This window comes from Copadichromis virginalis, linkage group LG18, assembly GCF_057382275.1.
Source record: "Copadichromis virginalis isolate Kocher_CV1m ecotype Utaka linkage group LG18, C_Virginalis_male_GT1.1, whole genome shotgun sequence".
In the NCBI taxonomy this organism is placed as follows: Eukaryota; Metazoa; Chordata; class Actinopteri; order Cichliformes; family Cichlidae; genus Copadichromis; species Copadichromis virginalis.
The window spans coordinates 22415395-22437834 of record NC_140635.1 but is presented as its reverse complement, the minus strand read 5'-3'; the positions used below and the strand labels follow the sequence as shown (position 1 = coordinate 22437834).

Genomic DNA, 22440 nt, shown 5'->3' with positions numbered 1-22440 from the left:
AGTCATAAAAGGATGGACATGGTTAGCAAGAACAGTCAGACTGTGGTGTTTAAAAGATGCTCCCACACCATTACACCGTCACCACATTAATCAAGACAGGATGGATCCATGTTTTCGTGTTGTTTACAGCAAGTTCAGAACCTACCATCTAAATGTTGAAGTTGAGACCCATCAGACCAGGAAATGGTTTTCCAGTTTTCTAGTGTCCAACTTTGCTGAGCCCATGTGAAGCGTGACCTCAGTTTCCTGTTCTCAGTGTGGTCTTCTGCTGCTGTGGCCCAGTCTGCTTCAAGGTTTCACCTGTTGTGTGTTCATCTGCATAGCTTGGCTCTAACAAATTTGCATTCCTGTTGCTTTCCTCTCAGCTTAAAATAGTTTTTCCTTTCTCCTGTGATCTTTGCCATCAACAAGACATTTTCACACAAAGAATTTCACTGGATATCTTCTCTTGTTTGGACCATTCTCTGCAAACCATAGAGATGGTTGTGCGGGACAGTCTCATTACATCAGTGATTTCAGAAATACTCACAGCAGCCAATCTAGTACCAATATCCATGCTACTGTCAAAGTCACGCAAATCACATCTCTGCCTCATTCTGATGCTCACTTTGAACTTTACAAGGTTGTCTTGAACATGTCTACATGAAAAAGCCCAAAGATACTAATAAATGACAAAAGAATCAGTGAGACTCAATTGTATTGATTATGCAACACAAGATGGTTTCTGTAACATTTTCCTGATTCTGAATCATGTTTAGAATCAAAACTGAGCCATTTTAAAGTTTTAATCAGGCTACATAAACTGACAGGTCACACAGAATATAGTGTAACACCAGCAGACAGGGGAGGTGGAGCTTTATAAAGAAAATGCCCCAAAGTTTTTACTTAAACATGAAGGAGAGCAGATAAATATTTAAGCAACCCGCGTATTGTGTGTACCGTGATGCAAATACAGCATCAGAAAGTGGTTTAGTTGACTAATGTCAATCCGTCAGACTTGTTAACAGCTTTGTTGCTTCTGTGTACATTACCAGCTTTGCCATGAAGAGACAAAAGAGACTCTGTAATAGAGTTAATAAATGAAAGATTCAGTGAGGGATTTGTTGTCCACAGAGCTCATGAATATGATGATTTTAGCTGGAAGTGCGCACAACTGAGACTGCCTTTCAGAACCCATCCTTATACATCAGAGACAAGTCAGTGTACACTGTACGTACTATAAAACCATCTAGTGTATAGTTAGCAGCATACGTGACTCTTGGAGTTGCGACTTGATTTAAGGTTAAGAATAATAATTAACAAATATGTGTTCTTTATGCTGAAATTTAGAAAAGGTGAAATATGGAACATTTTGTGACACTTAAACAAATCTTTTCAGGTTTCAGGTGCAATTGAGGTTTTAACTGAGGTATGTAATTAATAGAAAATGTAAAACCTTGAATTAAATACTGTTAATTCACATTTTTTAGGATACTGAGGGGGAAAAAGGTAGCCATAGTGTTTTTAATGTCACAGAAAGAATCTGAAGAAAGTATTAAAAAAAGCTGGACGCCCTTAGGATCCTTTTCACACATATGTTATATATATATTTTCTTATGAACTCTCACACACCATTAAATGCCCTTGTATAAGATTTGCACGCAAGGTTTGCTACACACACACACACACACACACACACACACACACACACACACACACACACACACACAGCCTCGGGATCATCCTCAGTCTGTTACGTAACACACTGCCAAACGTCCATCTTTATTGAGGACAATTCTTCTAACGAGAGACACGCTCTCCCAGCAGCTGTGTTAGTCAGCCTGCCAGTAAATTTGCCTTCACCTGCAGGCAAAGTCATGTAGTAAGAGGCTGTGTCAGTTCTGCAAATCCCGACATCGCACAGGAAACATGACGTGGTTTGCCACACATGCAACTCTCCCTTTATCAAAGCTGAAATGCAAACATGTGTATGTCTACGTGTTTGTGAGCGTGTTTTCTGGCCGTGGGAGAGAGAGAGGCCCCGGGGGACACACAGAGGGGTCACATATAAGAGGCTTTAGGGCAGACAAGTGAAAAGGGGGCCCTTCCTTGGACAGAGACTAAAGATTAGGATGAAAGACATATGAGTGTGTATGGAGCAAGTTGGAGGGGTTGGTGGGGGTGCCTCTATTTTTTATGTCTCACCCACTGCTGCATCTCTCACACGGGCCATTCAAAATGAGCAGGAAGTAGACGACAGATAAGATAGCGAGATAGGTGCCTAGCGAAAGACAAAGTGAGACCCTGACTGATCGATAGGCTCTTTAGAATTCAGTTTGTGAGAGACAGAGGAGAGGCCGCGCAATGCACTGCTCTTTTTCCCAGCCACCTGATTCGTCACACATGCTAAGAGAATTTAACACACTTGCTCCTGGCGAGCAAATATATTCTCCGCACACATGTACATGAGAAGACGTGCGCATACAAAGCCATGCACTCATTCAAACAAGCACCCCACAACTGCCCACCCACTGTTTTTGGCCTCCACTGGAACACTAAAAGAAACACCTGCGTTACGGCCAGTGCTCCACTCTGAGGGAAAGTTTTGCATTTTTCTGCAATTTTTGTTTAAAGCAGCATACAGCTTTAAAAGCTTACGCAACAGTTTATTTTGTTCAGATTAAGATAAAGGTTATGGATGGATGGGTGCAGCTTTAGGTAGCCTACACACATTCAGGCGTGTTCTGTGTATCAAGGCAAAAATAAACTATCACATACTGAGGCTAGTTTATGCTGTTGACAAAGTGAGCCAACATATCTGAGCTAATGTGACAGTTAACCAGCATTAATTCAGGAGCAAAAGTAAATGAAGCGGGCCTGCGGACACGACAAGGGAGTGCAGCGGGGATGGGAAGATGTGTGTACTGTACCACACTGGACCATGCTTGGATGAGCATGTAGGCCATGCCAACAACAATGCATAATACAGCCTCTGGTGATGGGGGGATGGATACGAACACACAGAGCTCCCACCTTACCTCATGTGCACACAACACGCAGACATTCACTTGTGCAAGCGCACGCGCACAAACTCACACGCATGCACAGACATTGACGGTGATGCGGCATGGAGCAGTTTATGCTCATATCAAAAGAAAGTCTTTGATCAGTGTGACAGGAAGGGCACTCGCCCCAAAGGAATTAGCTAACTCTCCTGCCTTGCACAAAAAAAAGCACATCCACAATAAATCAGGCGTGCTTGCATTTGCAACAGAGGGGAGAGAACGTTTGATATTTAGCTTCATTAATATGCTAAATGTATGAATATGATTTGTTCCAGTTCACTGTCCAGACTAGCATGTCCATAGTGCCATGATAACCATAAAGAGCAGAATGTGCAGAAATTCAGGTTGCATGTATAATCCGCTCAGTTTAACAGCCTGTTACTCTGCACAAGCAATTTACATACAGCTTTTAAATTAGTACCACTTTTATTTCTCCTAAAAAAAAATGTCCTGACACGGAGAATACTTTTAAAAGAATCCCCGATTTTGTTTATTTTTGCTTGCTGGAGCGTTTCACCGATATAAGATACGGTTAAGGTGATGTAATATTTCCTCTTAGTATATAAAATTGAAGATAATTAATTAGGAACAGTTTGATACTTAGGTTTTATTGCTTAATGTTAATAAGAAGATTACAACATTCATGTTTGTCACTTAGATTTGAGGCCACAAACTGGAGCTGTTTAGCTTTGCTTAAGTTAGCAGATAACTTAACCCTTTAAGACCTACCATATAACCAAGTCCACCGGAGCTTATCTTTATATTTTTACATGCTGTAGTGCCATTTTTGGGAGCATTTCAAGTTGTTATACATCAATACAACCGTCATAGCCCAAATGTTAATAATATGTATGCATTAAGTGCATAATAACTACATAAATTGCAAAAAAGTGCAATAAACTACAAAAAAAAAAAGAGTTAGTTAGAGAAATTTCCGAGGTTTATCCCTCAAAACTGTAAATACAAAAAAGTTGCACAAAATAGTTTCCAACAACAGGAAATGTATTTTGAGTGTCTTCATAGTTTTATTTTTGAGATACACCAATTTTTATATATTGCAGGAAAAACAAAAATAAATATTGTAATGCAAATTTGTGAAAAAAACAAACAAAAAAAGCATGTGCATAAAAAGAAACTATTTCCAGCAGTGCAATTTGAGTTCTAAGCATCCCAGAAACTATTCAGAAAAGCATGAAGTCAAACATGACTTTTAAAAACACCAGTATAGGCATATAAGGTCCCAAAGGTAAAAAACAAAACAAAAACTACATTCTCTGTGAAATGACGTCACTTCCGGTTTCGGGCAGGTAATGGCGGACATGCTGAGGTCTGTTCCAACATAGGAAGTGTTATGAACAGCTGATCGGATGGCAAAGCATGTTTCTGGAATATTATGCTTTTGTTGCTGCAAGTGCTTTTTATGCAGTTTTTGCAAAGCCATATGTGGAAGGAAACCGTGACTTAGGATAAGCTGATGGCATAAGATGTAAGTACAACTCCTGCAGTTTCTTAAGCAAAAGAAATTATTGCACTAGTGTACTTCTGGGAATCCATCCTACCTGAAATAACATCCTATCCAATGGTTCTGCGCAGACTCGGTGCATGCGCACAACACCAACCCCGAATTAACTTCTTTTTCTCTCACCTATCCGGAATATTTCTTAAGGTTATGGTTATGGTTAGGGGCAGGGTTAGGTTTAGTCGCAAGTCACTGTCAAATTTTAATACGGGTAGGACATTTTGTCAGAGTAGGATGGTTTCTCAGAACACCGGTTCTACAGGGATTTAAAAATAGTTACGCAAAACAGAGCATGCTGCTCCAACAGGTTTTAAAGGGTTAAAGAAAGAAAATGATAGAACAACCAAATAACCATAACTTTTTGTTTTTTTCAGTTCATAAGTTATATATAAAATAAACAAGCATATATATTTATTTATGAATTACACACCTATGAGAATGAGCAAGTCTAAATATTTTCTCTACTCTCAGCTAAGCTAAGCTAGCTTCTGCCTGACTATAGCTTAGCTGTTTTCAATCTCTTAATCTAGTTATAGTAAACAAAGTAAATATATAATAATATTATTATATGATAATGCAGCGGTAGAATCAGTCCATATTGTAATTCTACTGCTGTTCCTCAATAATTTGTAACTTTTTATAACTTAAAATTTCAAGATAACCACTCGAGTTATGTATCTAGCTTACATAATTTCAAACAACAAAACAAACACAAAAAACAAAAAATAAGCATCTTGAAATTACATGTTGTTTCTAAATGAGTAAGACTTAGAGATACTAACTTGAAAATTTGATTTTTGTGGCGGGAACAAGCTTCCAAACTACTGGTTGACAGTGACAATTAGCTACAAAGTAGCCACTGCTTCAAATTCTCTGTTACTTGTTATTGGTGTAGGAAGTCAACATTTTTTTATACTTTCATGCTTGCGTTAAAAGAAATTTAAAAAGAACTAGCTATGAGCTCTAATTGGGGGATAAAGTAGGATTTGGCAGCTAGGATAACCCTGAAGGCCTTTACACAAAAAGCATGCTGTGAAAAAGCAACATGAGATCTGAACTTCCTGTGTAATGAAATGTGAAAAAACGAACTTAACATCAAACCATGACGAGCTAGTTTCTAAACAAGAAAAATACGAAACAGATTCATATAATTCAAAATAGAAGGCAGTTTCGTACATATTTTAGGATGTCAGTCCAGCAGTTTGAGCTCTTGTTGGCAGAGTTGGGACCACATCTGAGGAGGCAGAGAAATAATTTCAGACAGCCGATTGACACCAAGCAGTGTCTAGCTGTATGTCAGAGGTAAGTATCATTGTATATTCAGTACTAGTGTATGTTTTGCACTAGTAGGTCACTTGCTGCCAAATACAGTGATCTGACTGGTCAGCTCTATTTATTCTGATCCTATAAATTGAGCTAAATGCCACAAAAAAATCATCCAGCGAAATCAGGCTGTATTATGAATAAGTGAGCCCAAAACACATTTTTATGCATCAGTTGTGTAAAGGCCTTATGACAGGGTCACTTAGAAATATGTCACAATAATTTTTTATATTGAGCTGCAATAATAATGGATTAATAATGGATTGGATTTATATAGCGCTTTTCAAGGCACCCAAAGCGCTTTACAATGCCACTATTCATTCACTCTCAGCTGCAGTGAAGTTACATTTCTATTCAAGCTGTGTGAAATTATATTACATCCTTATATGTGACCTGTGCTGCTGCAGCTGCTCTGAGAGTCACTGTTGTTTAGCCAAAGAAATTCAACACGATATAAGCAGAGGTTACATAATCATGCTGGTTTTCCAACCCTGTACAGTTTAAAGCTTGTACAAAGGATGAATTCGGTGAGTGAATCTAATCAGCATCATCATCTTAAATTTAAATTGCTGTCTGCTGCCCTTGATTTAATCTAGCATTGAGCATGAACAACACAATCTGCTCTGCACCAGTTCAACACAGTACATTACCATAAATGTAACCAGTTTAGCCTGCACTAACTACCTCATATTTTCATGTAACCTTCGAGCAACACAAAATTAGTGTGGTTCAGTTTGTTTTGCAAGATATTCACAGAATGGACCCCCCCGACCTATCAACACATTCAACAGCCAATTAAAACTGTAAAGAAATATAGAATTAAACCAGAATTAGTTTACCACACGTCAGTGCTTACCTTTGGAAATCATTTGTTCTGTCTTCTTTCTTAGTCTGGCACATAGTCCATTTAGCTAGCAGACTCACTGTCCTCTGAACAGAAACAGGATGCAGTATGTGTTTGTTAAGCTGTTCGAAAAGTCGCATCTAAAGAAATTGCTCTTAAAAAAACTATAGATGCTGAAGTACAGCATGTGGGAACTTAATGACAGCTGTACTGTCAGAAGAAGGAACGGGTGGAGGGATCCAGATTCATGTTCAGATGACTTTATTAATCCCAAAAAAGGGAAATTTGTACCTGCTCACATAGTCAAACTCACACAACCCTGAGAGTGTGTGAGGTCGTGGGGTGTCGTTACATTCTTATTACAGAACAAGTATCTCCATGCCGTCAGCTGAAAGCATCACCAAGCTGCAGCGCACGAAAATGTGCTCACTCCTCAGTATTAAGTATTAATCTGCCTTTCTGCTTTAAATGCTCATTAGCCAAAGATGCCAGCACATTCGGGACTATTTTAGCCCCTAAATTTAACCCCTTCTATTCTTTTATACTTCGCTATAACCTCTAAATGAAACAGGAAGCTCCGCTGAGGGGATTCCCCCATTTATATAATCTGTGATATAGCCTATATGAGAGCTAATTTCTTCCCTCCTCTATTTCTCCTCTTTTCCCCCCTTCGTTCAGCCTCTTTTTAGTGTGAGAATCCCCCCGCCCCCCAGTTTATAGTGATGGTCAAATTGATGGCTCTAATTCTATCCAATGAAAAAAGGTTGTTAAATGTTATTAAAGTCACCCACCCAAAGCAGGGGAGAAAGGAAGTGAAAGAATAAGAACATGGTGAAGAGGAGAGGAATTAAAACTTGCTTTGTATCGGCAATGAAGAAAACTAAAAGAATAAATGGACCCAATCTGGCTGCACTTGGTGCTAGAATGGCTGCCCATCCAAAAGCCCATGCCCAATCCACCATGTCACTTTTGTCCGTCTCCAAACCCTGCGGATGCTCTGCTTTTATAGCAGATGCACAGAACCAAAGGATGTGAGGCGTGAAAGCAATGGGAAATTCATTACATATTCCTACCCCCCTCCGTTCACCATAATCACCACAATTAGCAGACATCTGCAGTGACTCCAAAGCTGGGAGTGTATTCAGGCAATCAGAGCAGCTTCACCAACAGCACTGACTGCAGCCCCCTCTGTGATGGGCCTCATCCTGAAGGGAAGCATTCCATTAGAAACTCAGTGATTAATTGAGACGCCGAATTCGCTTCTGGCATCGAGCACGAATGAAACCCAACAGGAGGCATCCATGATGGCAGAGCCGCGCACGGGATTGCGGTCCAGAGTTGGCGGGGACTTTAACATAGTGTCGATGGTGTTAGATGAGGCGCTCGCGCTGTTGGTTCGCAATTATCAGTATGAGAAGAGTTACTAGAAAACAGCTATGTGAAGATTTTCTGACCCATCAAGTAAACAAAACCTGTGTGTGTCTAACGATAACCTGGATTTTATAGGTACTTACGGATATTGGTATTATCCCCCGTGCTCTGAGAAACCTGGAATCCAGATTCCTGAAATCCACTAAAGCCTTTTATGTTGTTTAGCTGTAGATGTATCTTGTATGTAAAGGACATTTTAAAGGAACTGTTTAACTTAAATGTGAAGCACCGGCTGTCAGACATTTGCTTAGCATAAGATAAAAGCAGGAATCTAAAATAACTTTTCCAACCAAATGATGCTGATCTGTACTACTGTGTGTTATTTCTACCCTTCATTTGTAAATCTCTAGAGATGTTGGTACATTTAGACTCCCTGTGTTTATACTTCTTGACCTAAGCAAAGTTAACACTCTCAGTTTACAGATATGAAGCGTCAAGCTTTTCAAATCTCTGCGAGAAAACGGGCACATTCTTCAAAATGTCAAACTATTCCTTTAAGACGTCTCTGATTGGATGATTATCAAAAGTGTTGGGTGGCCCACTGTATGTTCTCCATCTGTAGTGGATGACAGCATGTTAGACAGCTCATTACTGAAGCAGTTGGAGATGTCACTCTTACTAGGCACAGTATGGAACATCCACGGCTTTAAGCCTCAGCTTGTCATGAAAATTAACAGTAACACATTGGACTCTTATCATCTTGCCTTGAGTCCGGCGCCGGCTCGTTTCCCGGATTGCGTGGCACGTGGAAGTAAGTGTAAATACGTACATCAGTCGAGCTTACGCGGACGCAGCTGCAATTGAGCCTCATTGTCCTCGGAAAGAAGGGGGGGAAAAGCCAGCTTTTTATAAACTCAGCAGACAGGCATGTTGTCACACAGACGAAAACACATTTGGAGTTTATTAGATTCATCTGCAGGAGATGAAATCATCCAGAACAGTTGAATGATTATGTGTATCACTTTATAAATGGTTTTTAGTAACGACTGATGCATTATTTAGAGAAACACCACACTATAACAAATACTCCAAACAATCCAAAGGAATCCTTTTAATTTTCCTGTTTTATTTCTTTACAGTGAGTGTTTTTCTCCAAATGCACAGAGTACACGCTTGATATTTGCCAAACTTAGCTTTTCCTCCTCATATGCAAAGCTGACGTACTTTGTATTCTGCAGATTTTAAAATGTGCATTATTTACATCAGATGTGATTATGCGTCCGCAATGGATTTCAGTGCTTCTTGGCACATCACTACGTATCAGTAGAATAACATGAAAGCCAGCCACCGCAAAATGTACGGCAGCCGTCCCGCTGCTTGCGTGTATGTGTCCTAATGAGATGCAAACAAAACATAAGACCACTCATCAAAGCACCGTTCAGTGAACTCATGCTCAAAATATCCACATGGTGATGTAAAATTATAGGATTTTGTACAGCATCGAGGGTTGTTTTGTTTGAGGAAGTTGGAGCTAACCTATAACACAGAGTGGTGCAGTGGTTAGCGCTGTCATCTCACAGCAATGAGATGACAGGTTTGAATCCACCAGCTCGTTGGGGTTTTTCTGTGAGTTTACTTTACTCTGGCCTTCGTCTCCCTCCACAGTTAGAAGACACGTTCATAGTTATGTTGTGATTCTAAATTAGTCATCTAGATTGTCAACCTAGGCTAGCTTTTAAGAAACTTAAATGTGCTTAACTAGAAGTACAAAGCAGAATAAAATGGAAGGGCTCAATGAAAGTACAAATACCTTAAAAAATCAACTGATTTTAAAACTGCTCTCGCATTAGTGTGCATTTTCTACCAGTGTAAAAACACAAGCAAACAAAGAAGCCTTAAGTTTGGAGTTATTATGTGATGTATGTAATGAGTAAATGTGGGGTGTTTTTTCTTCTTTTAAATGAGGCTTTAAATTTGTATCTGTAGTTATAAATGTTAACACGCTAGTAAGAACATTCCAACCCAGTGGAGAGCTCTGTGATAAACGGATCGTTCTGTTCCAGGAGTGGTTCATCGAATTAAACGCAGACAAAAAGGATCTTTTCAGTTTGTCTTTTACAGCAAGGCCGTTTTCAGCTACTGTCACTGTGCAAGTTTATCATGTTACACCTGCATTTATTAATCACCGAAAAGACTCTTTCCTGGTGAAGTCAGCAGAACTGAAAGGGAATTTCATGCAAAAAAAACTAACCCACCCAGCCCGAAACCCCGGGATTTCACACATATACTACCCTTCTCACAGAACAGAGCTGACCCTAACCAAAGCAGAAAGACAAGTGGGGGGCCCCAGTGCAAAACTGATGAAGAGGACAAGCACATCAGACGCCGCACAGGTCTTCAGGAGGAAGTTTCATTAAATAGCAGTGCTGTTGTATGATATCTTGTCTTGTTTGGTGTTGTGTTTGGTTTAGCTCACACAATGTGTTTGTAGAACACAGGAGTGGTGTTCGCTAAAAATGGACCGCTGAAACAATCGTAAACAACTAATGACATGTAATTCTGTGAATTCAGTGTCTTTTGCATTTCTGATGAATTCCATGTCATATCAGATCAAATACAAAAGGAAGGTCAGCTAAAAGGTAACCCTGAACTTTAGATTTCACTATAGCTTGTCAAAAAGGGGCACCCAGATTCTTTAAAGTCACCGAGAACCATGTGACGCTTTGGTTTAAAAGGAAAGATGAATTGCACCGACTAAGGAATTATAAGGTTTTCACACCATAGCAGCCGCGCGCATAAACACCCACGTGGTTAGATTTGTGAAAGAGCTGTGATTGAAGCTGGGGCTAAATTAAGAGGAAAGACAGATTAGAAGCTTAACGGAAATCAAGCCAAGGCTGTTGCTCTCATTTGGATGTTGGAAATTAGACCGAATAGTGAATAAATCTAGGTGCTTTACTTTCGAGAGCACCGTTCCCACCAGTTATGCAAATTAGCCTTCAAAATGCACACAATAATCGAATGATGTGGCGCTTTGTTTGGAGCTTTGAGCGTGCTTATTTTATAGGTTTAACAGGGACGAGAGCGGCGCCTCCTCGTTTTGCGGCTTCTTCGTGGCTGTCGTAAAATCGTAGAGCTACAATGAAACGGGGTGTGATCCTCCACTTGGTGTTTCCTTCCTTCTAGCATGGGTCTGGGCCTTATAAAGGCCTGTGTGGTGTGCCACAGACACGCCGCCTTTCTGCTGTGTGGAGAAATGTGTTCAATCACCATGGCTACTGGACAGACCCCTGCTGTGGTTATTAGGATTTCTCTGTCTGCTCGCACAGGTTAACCACTCACTGTCTGTGTTACGGATGCGAATGTGAGTGAGTGTGTTCAGGAGGGTTACAGGTCAAGAGGTGATTTAATATTATAATTATAGAGCCAGAGTGGTGGGTTTTTTTAAAAGCAGGATCTCACCTAGAATGGATCAGCTCGGACCGCGCTGCCTCTCAACAGTATGTGAGAAGGGGGAACATGAGAAAGCTTTAAGCTGTATTGATTCAGCCGACTACTCTCGGAGTGAGTACCAGAGGATCTGAAGACAGAATTATCCATGCACCATTTCCTCCCCTGCTCCTGTGTGGAAAATTCTGCAGTTCCAGCTTTGTCGTAGCCTACATACAGCAGAAACACACACACACTCAGGGCCCCATAAACATTGTGCTTAGGGACACACACAGCAAGAGAGAGAGACACACACACAGCGTTGAGGTTTGATGTTGCAGAATAATAGTTGTTTGATTTATTTATAGTCATTCCCTTCCATCTGAATGGCTCTGCATATTTTTTTGTTAAATTAATCTTAAAATAGGACAAGCAGACGGATTAAAAAAAACCCTGCAGAAGCACGCTGCTGTAATGCTGTAAAATTTAGGATTTTCTCTATAGGCTGCTACATCATTTTTCCCATATTAAGTTATGCCGTAATGTGGGTTATTATAGCGGTCTCTGAGCCTACATAAAGTGCGCTGAGGTCTTTATAAACACTAATAACACGCACTTGGGTGCTCCAGTTTCACTCTGAGTCCATATGAAGAGATTATGGGAAGCCATAAAACTGTGGAGGATAAGTCCCACCAATGAAATCTGAATTTCTGAGACACGGGGCATTGTCTGCATATGCCTCTTTGCCCTGAGTATCCTCCTCCTCTACTCCCCACCCGGTTTCTCCTGAATAATGCACGATGGACACCCCCTCCTGCGCTTCCTCCCTTCAGCCCCCTCCTCCGCGCCGGCCCTGTGTCCAATAGCCGACGCGCATTTTATCAAGCTATCTCTTCTGAGCCAATCCCAGTCCACTCAGTGATCCCTGTAAACCGGATGCCCTCCCTTCTGCCCCTCAAACAGACGTAATCTGTGGATCAGAGAGGCAGGCGCCCAGTCAGTGCGTGGACTTGGTGTCGGATGAAGAAGATGGGAGTAAGAATAAAAATTAAAAAAATTAAAAAAGAAAAGAAATACTCCCCGCTGCAGAATCAGAAGAAACTGCGATCAGCGCCCCCGCGACAGGAGAATGAGTCCTGCTGCTTCACCAGCAGGGTGAAGGGAAATCTTGTGAGTATGCCATCATGTCAAATGCATAACCTAAAACGGGGATGTGGTGTTTTTTTGGTTAATCCGGTGCAGTCGGCGCAAAACCGGCGGTTTAGTTAAAAAGAGATGATGCATCTTTTTTTTATATATGTGCGTTTTTTTTAATAAAGTATGAATGAGCTGATTAATACGTGGCTGGATGTGAAACTCTGTGGCGGTGTGTGATGTACTCCGGGTTGTCGCTCGGTACTATCGAGGCGGCTTTAGCTCTCAATGCCACTCATTTCTTCTTCTGGGCATCCGTGTGACTAAAGGAAGAGAAGGGGAAAAGGGCGATTTCCGATTGCTTTGGCAAGTATGAATCCTTTTAAAGCGCACTTCAGTTAAAAAAAACGCTCTCGCAGACGCGTCGATTGCACACGGTGGGCAGACAAACGCTGCCCTCCCTTCTCGGAAAGTTTTAACGGTGTGTTTAAAAGAGCTCAAAAGAATCACGCCGAGAGGCTTCAGTGCAGCATAACTTTGACTGCTTTCACTCAGCAGACAGTCTTTCGTTCACACTGAGGCCTGAAAGTCGGCTGATAAATGGTGTCTATTATTTTTCCCAGCCGAACAATGCGTACCGGCTTTGTTTGGACCATCTGTCATTGTATCGACATTACAGCCAGCCCTCCTGCCCCACAAAGAATCCTGAGTGGGAGACACCTGAAGCGCAGACAGCAGACGGCGGTCGTTCAGAGCCGCCACCCGTCTCTCGCCAAGCCGTGACTCATGGTGTGGTCCGTCTGAGTGGATGGGTGCGTAACGCGGCCACAAAATAAACAGGCGCTGGAACAAAGTGTTGCAATTGAAACATGATTTGTTTTTGGGGAAGGGATTCCACATCATGCACGCGTGTCTGCTGATGTGTGGTTTATCCTCAGATGTACGCTGGGACTGGAATAGTGCAAGTAGAGAAAAGCGTTTGCTGTATTTGCGCATCCTGAATTCTCGGAAACAGCTTGTTGCGCATCTGACTTCCTCCCGGAATTTTTGGGCCTTCGGCACATGGCGAAAAAAACAAAACAGCCAGACTGCCATTTTCAGGGTGGGCACACACACACACACACACACACACACACACACACACACACACACACACTCCATCACAAGCACTGCACACTCAGTTTGGGGCATAGAGGCCTGATAAGCAGCACAGCTTTGACCCTCCAGTTAGTTGAATGCAGCTGAGGCCAGGAGACTTCAGAAACTGCACTGCTTAGCTTATAGACACGTGGTACCAAGCACTAATATGCCTTAAGGTTAATGAGGCAGTCTCCATAAATTCTTTTGCCATCTGGATATAGTAGGTCTAGACGCTTAGTGCAGCACTACATTTTACCCACTATAGATTACTCACAGAGTGATTTGATGAAAAGAAAAATCAATGGAATTGAAGAAAAAACATTTACCTACTGCCGAGAGCCATTTAACTGCGTGTACTTTAATTTCTTTTACATAAATTAGTGGGAAAATCAGTCTCAGTAAGCCGTGTGGTGGAAGAACACTCCTGATAGGCACTGATGTGATCAGCTGTGATGGCCTCGCTTCCATCCCTGTCAGGACTGAGTTACATTTAATTCACTTTAGCCGTGTCCCCTGTGAAGTAGAAAAAGCTGCTCCCTCACATTACAGAGCAACCAATGTCCAGGTGCATAGCTGTTTAATTCGGTTTCAGAGAGTTATCGGGGTGGGATAAGTGAACGGAGCAAAGCCAGCGTCTTCCTGCCGCTGTAATGTGGACGCAGGGGCGGTTTGGATGTTGGCTTATCTTATCTCCTGCTTGGATCTATGATCATCATTCCTGCATAGCTCATTATCACATATGATGAGTTTCATCAGCTGCACCCTGCAATTATGTTGAGAAGCAACCTGCTATCACAGCGGAGAGGCTCTCAGCCGCAGATCACTGTTGTTCCTCCATTACACGGCATCTATTTCTCAACAGAGTCCGCAGAACAGTTCCAATTAAACATTATTGTTGCTTTAGTTCGTCTATGTCGGTGGAAATGCAGCGATGGCACAGGGGATCATCATCAGCAACAGCAGCTGGGGTTCGCCGATTCGTTCATTCTGGCTCAAATTCAACTCCTGGATGACGAAAGTGTTGAGGATAGCACAGCTCAGTTCAGCTGCACTCATTCAGCACGACTGCCTTTTTTTAAATAGCAAAAAACTAGTTACATCTTGTATATTTTTATAAATCCGTCTCTGTCTAAGGATCCAAAACAGCCAATACAATACAATCTCACAACTCCTGTGAAGAAACCTTGCGGTATGTCCATGCATCTCAGCTAAATGGAAGTTTAGGCCTGAATGCGTTCATATCAACAGGATCCTGTGTGTGTTTGTTCTTCCCCTGTGTGTGTGTCTGATTGGGTAATGGGTAAATGGAAAGGCTAGGTAATGGAGACCCCTGCACCCTGCCTTAGGCATTGTGACATACTGCGTGTCTAGATGAGTGTATGACCTCTAACCTCTTGTCTAGCCAACGGCTCAGGTCCGCTTGGGTCAAGCCAGGTGGCTTTCAAAAGCCTACTGGCCCGTTCACAAGCAGATGACATTTAAACTCTTTGCACGTCGGCTGATCAGCAGCAACATTAAAGCCACTTGCCATAACATTGTGAACGCCCACCTTGTCTTGCACCAATATTGCACCTCTTGATGGGTGGGCCTCCAGGATTGTTGGACCTTTGTCGTGTTTCTCAAGCTGTTCCTGAGGAGTTTTTGCCGCATTGTGGTGGACGCCGCTGCTATCAGGGAATACCCTCGCTGTGGTAGGTACACTTGATCTACGACCATATTCGGAGGGGTTTGATATGCAGATCAACGCACATCTCAGAGGAACGAAACAGTCCAAAATAAGATCTACTTAATTCAGCCTTTTCCTTACTTCTTAAATTCAGCTCCCGAGAAATGGCCTTTCTCTCGCAGCAGCTCAAAATCCCAAATTAAGATCTTAAAATGCTCTTTTTCTTCTCTCTGCGCTGGCCGTTTGTTTATTTGAAATGACTAACCCAAGAAAAGAGTAAGAATCAATCACATATATATGATTGGACTGCACAATATCAGAAATCAGTCTCAGTGATCGAAATCGAGCCTTTGAGTCTCTGTGCATTTTATCTCCTGCTTTTCTTGTGTTTCTCCTGCTATTATCCAACTGGGCAGAATAATTGGTCTTAGCTTGATTTATTATTTTGCTCTTCTTATGGTTCTGAGAGGAGACAAAGACGAGAGGAGACAAAGAAAATGGTTGTCTGGCTTTGTGTTACAGGTAAATTTATAGAGTAGTAGTCGTGGGAAATGCTGATTATGGTGCTAAGAAAACAAGTTAAACATCTCTGGAATAATCAGATTTTACCCGTCCCATGCCTACATATTTTTTTTCCCCCAAACAGCCTGATTCTTCTTCTGCTTTTATCTTAAAGGGTCAAAGTGTAGTTGACCAATAAAGATATGAGAAACAACAGATTTAAAAATCCAGACGCAGATCGGCTAATCTGCTCGTTTTTCCCACGTCGTGGTTGCGGTGTTTAATCTCAAACTACCGTAAGACACAAACTAGCCTTGAACCTGTCGCTGCTGAGAGAAACAGCCCGTCTCCATTCTGTCACTACATGCTCTCTATTGTATCTCTGCACAAGAAACTCCCCATTGGAAATTTTGGAATCTTTCCCATTGTTCCTAAAGGAAAGGGGGGCTTTCATATGGAAGTGGGGAACGCCAGGAAATGACTGGCATTCTTTGTGGACAATTTGAAAATAAACTTGTGGGTCCTCACTTCTCTCTCAACAGCCAAGCACAAAACTAGAAATTAGAAGTGAGGGTCATGGTGTTAACAATTCCCTCTTTCTTGTGTTTGCTGCTGTAATTTGTCCCCAAATCTATATTTTCTTCTACTGGAGACGCGCCACCGCAGTTTCCGCTTTTTGTCGAGAGCTTTGCACCCTCTTCTCGACAGTTTCTTGAATGGACGCATTCTCTCTGTCTTTTTTTACTTTTCCTTTTCCTTCAGTATTTGTCCTTATTTTGCCTTATCTTCCCCCCGCCTGTCTTTAAACACAACCCCGCTGCTTGGGCTCTGCTTTATGAGGTGTGACAGTTGAAGTCTGGTTGCCGAGGCAGGCCGCGTGGACTGGAACGTAAAGCTTTGCATTCAGCCGGCTGCAGCCGGGTTTGTGGAGGACTTAAACTCAATTCACCCCTACAGTACCTCGTATACAGGAACTGCCTTCATTATGCTGAGCTGGCATGAAAGTGCAGAACTGGAAGGAGGGGAGAGCGGGGAGAGGGAAAAAATAACACTTTAACCTCGGAGCTCGTAGTTGAACACATGCAGTTGCTACCTTTGAAGGGAAAAACTGAAAGAAGATTAAAAGCAGATGTTAATTGAATTAATTCATCACTTCAGCTGCACAAAGTTTAGCCTCTTTTTTTTTCTTGTGTATTTTGGCTAAAAGTGTTCATAGCTCTCTCTCACTGCTTTGATTTAATACTAAACAGGCTTTCTCAGACGATCAGCCTCTCCACCCCACAGATTGACACTCACACCTTACCCTCCTCCTCAAACTCCTCTTGTTGTTTTTCCCACCGGGCCAGGGGTAGTTCCCAGGTATTTGACCAGTCTAGCGTAGCAGGGAGGCTGGTTGTTGTGTCCTCTGTGAGACAAAGGCAGCGTGCCTCAAGTATAGGGATGAAAGGAAACGGGGCTGTGCAGCCACTCATTTTTACAATGGGAAACCTCCTTAGCGAGGCTGTAGGGCAAATGACCACCTTCTCTCTTCCTTTTCTTTAACAAGCACCGAGGCTGAGAGCGTGTCTCTATCTTTTTTCTTTTTGTAGTAGGAGGAGCAGCGCCGCGTATATACCTATAGATGTGAGTTTGTGTGCGCGTGTAAAGGAGGAAGGGATATCCTTTGTCTCTGCGCAGAGTGCTTTTTGAGCTTTCGCTTCCTTACACCTGCTCAGCTGACAGATGGTGCTTCGCTGTTAAAAGATGAACCAGCAACCGAGGTTGAAATTGTTAAAAGATGGGTGGGGGAAATTTAAGGGAGATATCAAAAAAATAAATACGTATGCCATTTAAAAATGTTGCTGGATCCTCTCTTCAGTAAAAGGGGACACGGACATTGGGTGTTTTGCTTTCTTCAAAATTGAAGGAATTACCTTCAATTACCAGTAAGAAAAAAAAGAAAGAAATAAAAGCCACTTTTAAGATATTAAAAGCAACAAAATCTGTTCAACTTCACAGTGTTACATTTAAGGCTCGATAAGGGCTGTAGGACATTTTGGCGTCGGTGAGTCTAAAAACCTAAAAACATACAATATGATGTGAAAATGCCTTTAATTTTATGAGCAAATGATATATTTTTTCATTAAATCTTCTATATTGGTCCTCAGTGTAGTGTTGTCAGGAGGGGCGGGGGGTGGGAGCGGAAGCCGCAGGAGTCTTTTATGGCTCCAGGTCCAGAGACAACCTGTTCTCAGGCACTTCTCTCCTGGCACTTTTTTATGACATCATAAATTCCTCCATTTCCTCTGACCAGCCCTAGGTGGGTATAAAGGACGTACCTGGCCAGTAATTGTCTGTCTGGCCCTCTCATCTGTCGGATTCCTAATGCTGCTGGTGACCTCCTCCAGAGCCAGACTCTCAGACTGCCTCAGGATACAGAGATCTCTTAGATCTGCACCGTGGACCAATAAAAACTGTAGTTTATTTGTTGAGTGATCGAAAAAAAAGAGTGAGAGAGAAGAAGAAACAAAAAAGCTTGTTTCTAGTTCATTTAGATTAGCAACGAGAGTCAGCCTGGCACCCACATTATGGAGGCCTCTCTGCGTGCATGTGCTCTTCAGACCGTCAACATCAACCCACTCCCACTCTCAGACCTGTTGATACCTTTTGTTTGTTGAAATATGAGGACGAACAGCAGAAAAGAAGGGATTAGGGGAAGAAAGACAAAGTTTTTTTTTTTCTTTTTTTTGGAGGGAAGGGGGCCCAGAAACACTCAGCGCTCACATTAATCTGACGCTCAGCTCGGCTGGCCTCAGGGAGGCTCGAACAATACACACACCAGCATGACAACATTCCTGGAGGTTAAAAAGGTCAGGGGTCACCCAGTGACCCCACCCTGCCAATCAGTTCCAGGGCACTAACTCGGGGCCTTTGTTTTTGCTTTATGTCTTCGCACTTGTTGAACAGACTCTGAGCCTTATGTTACAATGTGCCCTTTGCTCTCTAATAGACTGGATTGGCACGGAGCACTTTTACGTTTGTTAAGTCAGTTTTGGCTTAGATAATAATCGTTTTTTTTAAAACAGGGAGGGGGCTGCGAAGAAGGAGAGCGTAGCAGTGTTTCATTGCTGCAGCTTCGGGGTTCAGAGGCTTAAATGCAAAACAGAACATGGAGAAAGAAAACACATTAGCCCGAGGCTGCAAAATGTGCACATTGACTTTAAAAAGCTTTGGCCAGGTTTGCTTGGCAGTATACTTTTTAATATTATGTCTGTAGCCTATGGCGCATACTATAACCCAGCCAGATGTTTGGCAAGCCCACATCTATATATGGGAGCAAAAGGAACCACGGCAAAGCAGCCAAGCTGTAATTATTGTCCATATTTTCAATTGATTTATGCCCATTTTATATAATCAGCCCTCCCGGGTCACTTATTAGTCCAACATAGGCAACGTCGATGCTCAAAGTTGTATTTTTCCTTCCTCATGGAAAATCCAGCTTCGTTTTTTTTCTTCTTCTTCTTCTTCTTTTTTTTTTTTTTTTGCAAACAGCACAGCAGACTTCAAATAAAGTCTGCGAGCCGTCATTAAAGTGGAGCGTATGCATGTGTAGGCATGGAGTGGCATGTGAGGCCCCTACGGGGAGACTGCAGGTCTGTTAGTCATTATGACTGAATGTACAGTATACACTGGAGTGGACACGCAGCTACATTAAAGCCTCACCCACGGCCACATTGGACCACCCCAGAGACACACCGCTGGCACTTCCTCTGCCCGCTTCCATCGCTCAGCCTCAAGGGAAGTGCGTTTAGGGATTTCCTGAGCAAACTCGGGGCAATTAATCGTGGGTTGATTAGGAAACTTTCTAGTGAAAATCCAATTAATTGTAAGAAAACATTGTACTCTTTTCCTTCTTTTTTGTGTTTGTTGTTCTGTGCATTGAAATAAACACCCTCCTGCGTTTTCTTGTCTTCTAGGTTTTCCCACCCGGCTCCGTGAAGATGATTTCAGTCAGGTATACTTCACCACAGCACTCACTTTCTTGCAAAAATATTCACAGTGCGTCACAGAAAGATGGCTATAAACCTCTTGAATTTTATCCTGCATGCCAAATCCGCTTATACAGTGGAGGAAGGAGACACCGCTCTCTATTAGTCTGCAGTTAGAAATGAAAGCCTATCTTGGCTGCAGCTGTGGAGGAGCTCCAAAGATGGGGACGTTTATTGTCAGGAGCAAATAGAGGCCTTTTTATTTTGTCTAGCAGCTGACGCCTCTCCCCACCCACTCCTCCATAACCGCTTTTGTCAGTAATGTAGAGTGGCCTGCTCGGGCAAGAGCGAGAGACCATGAGAGTTTCAGAGTGGAAAGGGAAAAAAAAGAAAAAGAAGTGGAGTTAGCTGTTGATAGGCTCGGGGAGGAAAGGCACGGCTGTTTGCCATATGGCGCAATTATCAGCTATTTGAAATGATTATCACTCTCCATCAATACAGTGTTTAAATGTATATATCTGAGTGTGTGTGTGTGATTTGATCTCTGGTTTGTGCCCCCGGTGTAATGTTGAGATTCTGTGACCTGCAGCTTGGCCCCCCATTTAAACTGGGATAGCTATGATCTACCCACCTCTAACCCCAATCCCTCCTCCCTCTGTCACCCCCTCCTTCCCTAACACACACACACACACACACGCAAAGTCTACCAGCACAAAAGAAATATTCAGCTGTAGAGAGGGGGTCTCTCAGAGGGCGCGACATTGAACTGGGGGGGGGGGGGGGGGGATTAAGTAGAAATGGCTGGCTGACACTGGGGTTGCCATGGCAAAGCCCCCTTTTTCTCCTCTCCCTTCGACCCTCCGCCTATTTTTCATTTTAGGTCTTATTGTGGGGGCGAGGTGTAAGTGTGTGTGTGTGTGTGTGTGACTGTGATGGAGTAGGGACAATCTAATTCGACATATGAATTTAGGCTCTTATCAGAAGCTGCCCTGCTTCACCCCGGGAGAAAAAGAGACCTCTGCTTCAGTCAGAAAGAAGAGAAACATCCGAACACGTGATGTTACAGACCTGCTATCTGCTGAGCATCATTAAATATTATGGTGCATTTTATTTAGCAGTTAATGTATTCCTGTCATTTAAAAAAAATAAAAAATGACTTGAACATCTTTGCATGTACACAGAGGAAAGCATCCCACGGCAGAATTCAGAGGCAGTAATTCAAAGACGCGGCGTACGCACGGGACAAAGAACCAAAAAACAAATTGTCTGTTTTATGACTGAATTACAGCGGCAGTAATATGGCGCATTACTCATCCGCTGCAGCCGGGGCGTTATCACGCTAGCCTCATGCTGGCCTCCCAGCAGCCCCAGCAGAGTAATGGATGCAGGTCGAGCTCGCGCGATGACATCAGCACCCTAAGCCGATGAAATGGGGCGATGAATGACCATAGATCAGCGTTTACCAACCTGACGTCAGCCCCTGCTCTGTGCAGCAGTGCACTGACACCGCCGGCAGTTGTTCCCTCAGATACTGGTCCGCTTCGGACAAAGGGAGCTCACAGCAGGACGTCAGTATTGTTCTCCGGACTCGGTGTCCATAAGACCTGTGCCAGGATTGAAGATGGTTAAGCAGAACTGCTCACAGGGTCTTTAAAGAGTAGAAATACAAGCATATGCTTATTATATTTTAGTAGAATTCAGCCTAATTACAGAAATCCATTTTCTCCCCAGTGCCCAGATATTTGTCTCTGAGATTTTATTTTATGCTTCCACCACAAAAAGACTGAAGATGAATGGAAGCACTACTTTGTAGTGAAGAAATGGCTCTAATGAACACCGCTGACAGAATGATATGTGGGTTATTTATAGAAGCTGGGACTTTGTTTCTGGAAAGATGGTTTCGGTATGTAACGTTTTGAATGTTTTTTTTCTCAATGCTGTGATCAAGAAAAACAAAAAAAGAAAACGGCATAAATCAAAGAGCTCAGACAGATCTCACAAAATCTATGCAAAAGAAGCCAAATTTATCCTCATGGCTACACACCACAGGAGGAAATGGAGAAAATGTTTGTCTGCGTGTGTGTTCTTCTTCTTCTTTTTTCATGTGTGTGAAATCAGTCTTTAAAGAGAAGACAGTGGGATATCAGCGCTAACAACTTTTTCTTCATCTGTGTTTCAGATGCTGTTACGAGCAATTTTCATCTGAAGATGTTCCTCTGATTAATGAGGTGGTAGTAAAGCTCTAAAGCAGAGCCTCTCAGCTTATGCTTGAGCTTAAGTATGCTTCGTGATGCTTTTGTGTGTGTGTGTGTGTGTGTGTGTGTGTGTGTGTGTGTGTGTGTGTGTGTGTGTGTGTGTGTGTGTGTGTGTGTGTGTGTGTGTGTGTGTGCGGGGAACATAACCAGAACTGTCATTGCCCTGAGGACAGCGGACTCATTCTGCCACTGTCTTGTGTCGTTATGTCCTCTCGTTACGCAACCTGACCTCTGTGGTTCTGAGCA

The 22440-nt window shown here is 42.5% G+C and overlaps 1 long non-coding RNA gene across 1 annotated transcript; it reads left to right on the top strand.

The window, feature by feature from the left end:
- The first annotated feature begins 12476 nt into the window (after positions 1-12476).
- LOC146687821 (uncharacterized) lies at positions 12477-22150 on the top strand. The gene is made up of 3 exons (XR_014916516.1): positions 12477-12700; positions 19928-19965; positions 22119-22150. It is a non-coding gene; the product is annotated as an uncharacterized LOC146687821 (long non-coding RNA).
- The last annotated feature ends 290 nt before the right edge of the window (positions 22151-22440 follow it).